The sequence below is a fragment of the Mustela nigripes genome, chromosome X (assembly GCF_022355385.1).
Source record: "Mustela nigripes isolate SB6536 chromosome X, MUSNIG.SB6536, whole genome shotgun sequence".
In the NCBI taxonomy this organism is placed as follows: domain Eukaryota; kingdom Metazoa; phylum Chordata; class Mammalia; order Carnivora; family Mustelidae; genus Mustela; species Mustela nigripes.
Genome location: NC_081575.1, coordinates 65170338 through 65178528, shown reverse-complemented (window position 1 = coordinate 65178528; position 8191 = coordinate 65170338). Strand labels below are relative to the sequence as shown.

The following is an 8191-nucleotide window of genomic DNA, read 5'->3' as shown; positions in this document are numbered from 1 at the left end:
ATCTCAGGGTCCTGGGACTGAGCTCTGCATTGGGCTCTCTGCTCAGCGGGGAGCCTGCTTCCCCTCCTCTCTCTGTTTGCCTTTCTGCCTACTTGTGATCTCTCTCTCTCTCTCTCTCTCTCTCTCTCAAATAAATAAATAAAATCTTAAAACAAAAACAAAATTGAGTCACTCAAAGATGGGTGGCTGGCTTTTTGCAGAGAACATTTAATTCATTACTCAAAAGTCAATAACTCTCCATTATAATCTTAGCTCAATGGTTAATACATCATGGCTAATGCTATTTGCAATTCCACATCACCAATGATAGCAATGATAGAAATATTGCCTCAGAACTGCAGGGAAAAGAAACATGTTACTCCTTATTAAATAGGGCCTGCTAAGTTAACGCAGAAATAAGAACAGAAGCATTTGTGCCATGATGGCTGGAAATAGCATCAGCTACAGATACATGTTTGCAATGAACTTTTCTGCCATGTTCAAAGAAGGCATCTTAAATAAATTTTTAAAAATCTTAAAAAGGGGTAGGGGTTTGTGCCTGGGTGGCTCAGTCAGTTAAGCAACTACCTTCAGCTCAGGTCATGGTCCCAGGTCCTGGATTCTCCCTCTCCCTTTACCTGCCCCTCCACCTGCTTGGGCGCTCTCTCTCTCTCTCTCTCTCTCTCTCTCTCTCTCTCTCTCTGTGTGTAAATAAATAAATAAATATCTTTTAAAAAAAAAAATAGGAGATCAGGGCACCTGGGTGGCTCAGTGGGTTAAGCCGCTGCCTTCGGCTCAGGTCATGATCTCAGGGTCCTGGGATCGAGTCCTGCATCGGGCTCTCTGCTCAGCAGGGAACCTACTTCCTACTCTCTCTCTGCCTGCCTCTCTGCCTGCTTGTCATCTCTCTCTGTCAAAGAAATAAATAAAATCTTTTTTTAAAAATAGGAGATCTACACTTATTTTCTAAAGGGGAGAATACAGAAACAATAGAAAAATGCATTGAATTAGAAAAATGCTGAGGTTACAGATGATAAAAAGACCCAGCTAGGAACAAAGCTAACTTCCTGTGAGACAAGACAATCTGTTTTATTCTTTTCTGTTCCCAGTATCTCAGTGCTTAGCACATAGTAGGTACCCAATAAATGTTGCTGATTAAAGTAGATATAATGATTAAGGACACTTCCATATTTAGGATTCTATTAGCCCTCATACTCTGCCACACTCCAAACTGCTGAGATGAAAAGCAGAGACAAGCAATAAACATTGATTCATGGATAGGATACCACCTATTCCTACCACTTCAACTGTAAGACACAGATATAGCATATATTCTTGTTTGCAGAGCTTAAGGAGCCTTGCTTTAAATACGTCATGTTAGATGACCAAGTTTGCTAATAATCCAAAATGCCCATAAGAAGCAGGATTCCTCATGAAGATACCTGGATACCACCTTCCTCTCTGACGCCACCTAAAAATTGATGCTAGCAAGAGTTCCTTATTTTGGTCAAGGCCATTGGCTAAGATAAACATATAAAAAGAGATAGACGAAAGAGAGATGGGGGCATGCAAACAAGGATTAGTTTTTCTAAAATATATTTTATATATTAATAATGAATTTGTGAAGAGTGAGTGTTGAATAGGCATTCTTAAGAATCTGAGAACTGACAAATCAAAGATTTAAGGATACTATCCTTGACTTATTTTTGGTCAGAATAGTAAGCCAAAGTGAGTGCTAAGTGATTCTTTTCCATAATAAAAAATACCTGTGCAGGCTATTCAGAAAAATATTTATAACTATAGCTGAGAGATATGGACCAGAAGTATCTTAATAACAGCCTCTCTTGAAAGAATCGTTTTCATGGCTTCCATTTCAAACTACCAAGACCATGACAACCATGCAACAGGACTTCTTTTAACAATCAAGCAAAGGCTAGTGCAGAGGTTTTAACTCAGAATGTATGGTTGGACTTCCTAAAAATGTATGCAGGTGTCATATACGTAAATGTGCACTTTTCTGAAGACAGTTTCCTTGGCATTCATCAAATTTTCACAGGAGTTCATGCCAAAAATAAGGGTTATGTTCCACTAGGCTAGGTGGTGATGGCCCACTTTTCCTACTCTATTACTCAGTAAAGTATATGTCTTCAGAATGTGTTCCAGTTATTTAGTAACTAAAGAGACAGAAGGCCTTTGTTGAAGCAAGTTACTGAGACCTGGTCTCTAGGTTAATAAATCACATACGTACTTGGAATAATGTGGCAAATGCTGGAAAGAAGGCCAGAAAGAATTTAGTAGCACCACAAAATTTATGTTACTCCAATAGGCAAGAAAGAAAAGACCACTATTAATGTTTGGACTCAAACAAACAGATTCACATGTGGATTTTACCTTTAGGGTCATCACCCAGCCACTCCACCAGGATCTGAACAATCTCTGAAACCCTAACTATCAGCTGATACATACATATTCAGGAAATGTGGACCCACTTTAACACTGGCCTAAGTAAAGCTCGATTATGAAGGGAGCACTTGAAAACATTTGCAAAAGCAACTTTAAATAGCTCCATATTTTCTTCTTGTTTGCATTATTCTTTTCCATACTGGGCCAGATTTGGCCTGTGAACCAAGTTTCTTTTGACCCAGCCCTAGATCAATGAAGGCCAGTCATAGATACTAAGAACTGAAAGTAGTTTAAAAGGTCATATTTGGGGCGCCTGGGTGGCTCAGTGGGTTAAACCGCTGCCTTCGGCTCAGGTCATGATCTCGGGGTCCCGGGATTAAGTCCCGCATCAGGCTCTCTGCTCAGCGGGGAGCCTGCTTCCTCCTCTCTCTCTGCCTGCCTCTCTGCCTACTTGTGATCTCTGTCTGTCAAATAAATAAATAAAATATTTTTAAAAAAAAAAGGTCATCTTTGCCATTACAGAGAAAGCAAATGTAAATACATGTAATATCTACATATTTACCACATGAAAACTATTTGGGACAGAGAGAAATTACTTGTGCATTTCTCAAAACATATTCTAAAAAGACGAATTCACACTTCTGTTGGTACGACCCTCTTTTGTTTTACAACAGCCATGGTAAAGATGATCTTCCTAAACCCAAATGCCTCCTGGTATGCTTTAAGGTTATTACCTATCACCAGTCTTCCACGAAAAGAAGAATAGCCCTGCTCCAGAATTAAAATAGCACCTCTTTGTTTGATTTAAAGGTGCCCTATAGTTAGGATGACCATAGAACTTTTTTGTCTTTAAGGGTGATGTAAGTATGCTGGGACAAGAGGTTTCAACCATAACATATGGCCACACCACTTACAGACCTCCATAGAGGAAATGGTTTAACTTGCCCTACAGAAAAATCAATCCCTGTGCCTTTTCTTGGCATTACTCTAGTAGTCAGGCCCACAGTACAACCTTGGGCTCTAACCTCTAAACCCCCTCAGGTTAAATATTAGGAGTAGCTGCTTGCTTAGCCTAGTTGTGTAATACTTAAAATGGGATACTAAGAGAGGAAAAAATGTAACTTTTTAAATGAGGTTTGGGAGTGTTTGAGAAAATAGTAGTAATTGTTATATCAAAATCATTTTGTTGGGGATGGATAAAATAGATGACCCTTTAAAATGCTTTTTAGAAAAATTAAAAATATATACATAATAGTTTGTCCTGAAGACTTCAGTCCTTTTTCTACCAGAGAACAAGGGAGGGAAAGACATCAGGTTATAGTGATTATCAACAGAAAAAGAGACCAAAAAGAGCACATTCCCTAGCAAATCACCAAGGCAAATGAAAGAGTGAATGGAAGAGGGACAAAGAGCATCTTCACCCCTTACCTAGAGCTGGCCCAGAAAAGGCTCTACCATCAGTATAAGGCAGCTTCTCCACACCACCCTCCATCCTCCAGGCAGACCCCAACCCAGACCAGATTTCCCCAAGGTTGTGATGTGCTTATTACTATTGCAGAAGGCCAGTGTTGTTTGAGAAGAAAGGAATGTTGATCTCTGCCTAAAATGAGAATTTCTTGGTGAGAGTAAAGGTCTGAAATTAAAGGTAGGCCCAAGTGATGATGCAGTCTCATCCAGTGCCCTTTGTCTTGTTTTAAGGCATCCATGAAAAAGTGGCACAAAGAACATGGCAAGTGCTTTATGTCCAATCCTATTACTTTGGGTTTGAAAGGGTGTTTTCTGGTGGAGAAACTGTTAATGAGGGAGCTAGTTGATGGGCAATTTTTCATAGGAGGCAATGGGAAAAAAATGTGCAAACCTGAAATTTTGTTTTGTTTTGTTTTGCTTTTCTGTGCAATTAAGTGTTTGTATTAAAACATGGGGACAAGACCTGTGAGCAGAAAGAACTGCACTGTGATTGTGAGGAGCAATTGATTATATACTTTTAATCTGGGGGAGATCAACTTAATAGAGATAAAGGAAGTTTCTAAAAGGATTTTTGTATGTTAAAAAAAAAAAAAGACTTAGAGGATCCTGGAGGTCTGGCTATTGTCACTGAAATCTTTAAGAGGGGAAAAGCAGGGTAGCCAGAATGACCTACTCCTTATTATATCATTTCCCTTCCCTATTATACACTTTGGTTCTTCTCTTTTTGGTTGCTACAAGCAGGAACACTTAAACCTCGTATGTGTCACCAGATAAATAAGTATAAAGATAATGTGACAATCAAAGGCCAGTTAGAATCTCTTTCTCTCCCTTTACTAATGTATTAGGAGGAAAAAAAAGTATTCCCTGTAACTGGACTTAGGAACAGAGAAACTGCCATCAACGAAAGCTTTTTGGTTAGGCTAGTCACTCTTGGTTAAGCAAATATTTTGGTGAAACGAGGACCTCCACGGTGATTTTGACAGATGAGCACATTTTTGAATGTTTAAAATCCAGCACTTAATCAGTTTCCTCATCTCTTTTATCCCACTCCTAAACACAGGCAACCACCATATCTTTAGTTCTCTCTGCACACCAGGTAGTTTACAGGTAACCAGAGGATTGTGAAAAAAAGAAAAAGGGAGAAAAGAGGCTCTGAAACAGAGAGAAAGTGGCAGTGTTCTGTACTTGTTTGACTTTGGCAACAGGGTGTTACAGGTTTGCTTGCATGTGTGTGTGTGTGTGTGTGTGTGTGTGCTCACGCGCACGCAACGCACGCCTGTATGTTTTAAAAAGCAATGATGCATCAAAGATTTATTCACTGAACAGGCTGATTTATTTAACAAACTTGACATATGTCAAATTCTACCATGCGCTTACATAATTGTTACCCATTAATCAAAGCTATTATTTAGCCAAATATTGTTTTAAAAGTATTTTCCTTTAAATGACTTTTTCTAGTCCACTGCACAATCAGTCAGTGGTTCATTTTTATTTTGTTCTGTTCTGTTATGTTAACAACAGCTATTTTAAATTTAATCTTCTAGGGCCGTTCCATCTCCACCCAAAATCTATTCCTTTTTTCCTCCCTAGTAAATTTCTGGTTAAAATCACATCATAGGGAAAAATTTAAAAATACATACAAGGTCCTTTCATCTTATTATATTTTACACTCTTGACTTCCAGAAAAAGCAGCTTCTCAACATACCGATAAAATCACAGATTTGAATACTGTTAACCTAAGAAACTGGCTATAAGGACAAAAGGATATGATTTTGTGTGTGTGAGTGTGTGTGTTTGTGGAGTGTGGAAAGGTGGTTGGGACAGCTAGGGAAGAGCTAGGTGGATAATTAGAATAAAAGAAAGTAAATGAAGTCAATTTTGAAGTCTTGAATTTTGTTGAATCACCCTACTCCATCTGAACACATGTGCACAAAAAAAATTACATTTTGTTCAACTCAAATGCATGCAACTGGAAGGTATTTCTGAGAAACAAAAATGTCTAATCACTAGCTACCAGTCTGAGTTCTTCTACTGTAAACATGCCATACGAGAAAACAAGAGGCTCAATTTGATCTCACAGGTCAAAGTGTGAGGGCTAGGAAACATGGGGGTGGGGCGGAGAGGAGGGGGAATCCCACCACCACACAAGAAAATCTTTGACCTAGTAAGCAAATACGTTTTTGTTGTAACTGCTGGGTAAAATGTACAAGACTTCCAGAAATTAGACACTGTAATAAAAATGTACCAGCCCAAATTTAAATTGCTCACTAGACAGATGGTTAATTATATTCACAGCCACATATTTCACTGGATAGTTTCAGACACTCAGCCAGTTTTATTTGATTATCCAGTTTCCCAGTTAATATGTAAAATGACAGTCACTTAGGGTTTTTCTGTTCCCTTCTAAAAATATATTTTAAATAAGTGTAAATTCTCCTCAGCCACCGGAACATCACTGCTGCAAATAAAATGTTTGATTATAGCACCCTATGTGTACAAGATTTAAGGGAGATTCATTCTCTGAACCCCAAATGGTCTCTGTAGTTCAGAGAAGGCTACTGGAACACCTTTTCTCAGCAAGCAAAATATTTCAGGAACTATCAGCACACCGCTCCTCCGCCAAAAACAATCGAGGAGATATTTAAATCACTGGTGACATGCTTTCGATGCTTTTTAAAAACAGCTCTAACAGCCCTACACACAAATCACGTCTCTTCAGATAAGTCTAGAAAATGGAACGTTAGGAAAAGGCCACATAAGCTAAGTACACTGCTGTGCACAGAATTCAACAATATGCTGGGAGCCAAAACCCAAAAGCAAAATATGAAACCCACTGATTCCAAAATGCAACCAGAAGCTCGACAAAAATCAAGTGTGCCGATGTTGAAATGGAGATGCCAATTTTTTTTTTTTTTTTTTCAACTTCGAAAAAGACAGGAAACCTTGCGCGGGTGATTCGGTCCCTCACGAATCAGACAGAGAAGCAGTCATGCTGAAACCACTGGATTCCTAAGCAGAACGGCGCCAACTCAGCGGCGCGTTTTCCATACTTTCCCGGAGCGGGCCCTGCTCCCCACACGGCTCGCAGCCTCCCAGCCCCACCGGGTGTGCGAGACCCCAGCGGACATGTGTAGCGGGGCGCGGCAGAGCGAAGCACCAGAAACTACGCAGGAGAGTGTCAATTCGATTGCCAAAAACGGGAAAGGGGCCGAGGGCCAATTTCAGAGAAGGTGACCGGCTGGGCGAGGCTCACTGGGACCCCCAACACAAACCAGCCCGCGGCCCTCGGTCGGTCGGCGTGTGCTGGGGAGCGCTCCGAGGTTGGCCAGGCAGCCCCAAGCGCGTAGGGGGCGCTGGCGACCGTACTTCGCACCTTTGCCGTTTTGGCCCTGGCTCCCAGTCGCGGCCGCCGCGTGGGTTTTCCCGCTTGCGCGGAAGCGTGCAGTGTTGGTGCCAGTTCCCTGGCCAGGATCTCTCCAGCAGCAGCCCGAAAGGAGGAGGCACACTGCTGTCTTCGATGCCGGGCTGTGTGCGTGTGAGCGCCAAGGCTCCGGCCCGCTCGCTTCCCCTCCCCCCTCTCCCAGCGCAGGCAGAGGCCTTTCCTAGATTGCAGTGCCTATCAGGGCTACCCGAGATCTCTCGCCCTTACTGCCTTGCTCCCTTACACACAGACACACAGATGCACGCCATTCTCACACAGAGGTCCTCCCTTCCGTTTTTCCTTCCTCCTCTTGGATCTTGGCTTCCCGCAATTCGTTCCACCCCTTGCCACCTCGAGCCAGCCCGGGAGCCTGCAAGAAGGCCAGGGAGCTGGTCGATAACGCTCGTACTCACCTCACAGGCCGACTCAGCAGGCGCAAGTCGCTGGCGGGCTCAGGCAGCGGGCGCTGGAACTAGCGCGGTCTCAGTCAAGGCTGGGCTGCCGCCGTCGCCGCAGCTGCTTGAGCTGCAGCCGCCGCCGCTGCTACTGCTGCCGCCGCCGCCGCCGCCTCTGCCTCAGCTCCATGCGCCAGGCCCGCCAGGTGGACGCGCCTGTGTCCCTCAGGCGCCGCCGCCGCCGCCGCCGCCGCCGCCGCCGCGCTAGATGGAGTCAGAGCTGTCGGGCTCTGGCCCTGAAACTCAGCACCTCGGTGACTGTGGTGCTGCTCCCGGATTCCGTGCTTCGGGTGCACGACAGCTTGCTCCGGCCGAGGCTACCTCAGCAGCGGGCTGCGCGCGCGGCGCTGGAGCCCTCTCGGTGCGGTGGCTGCGGCGGTCCGCGGGAGGGAGATAGAAGGAGGGCGGCTGCTACTGTCTCTGTAGTCGTTAAAGCTATTGCTAAATGCTGTTACTGCCGCTACTG

At 43.4% G+C, this 8191-nt stretch overlaps 1 protein-coding gene across 2 annotated transcripts in view; it reads right to left on the bottom strand.

Annotated features, from left to right (window-relative positions):
• NEXMIF (neurite extension and migration factor) overlaps nt 1-7766 on the bottom strand; it is a 174163-nt gene extending 166397 nt beyond the window's left edge. For both annotated transcript variants that reach the window (XM_059385532.1, XM_059385533.1), the window contains exon 1: nt 7684-7766. The gene's annotated coding sequence lies outside the window, so the exon portion shown is untranslated. The remainder of the gene's footprint in view (nt 1-7683) is intronic.
• Nucleotides 7767-8191: the final 425 nt, after the last annotated feature.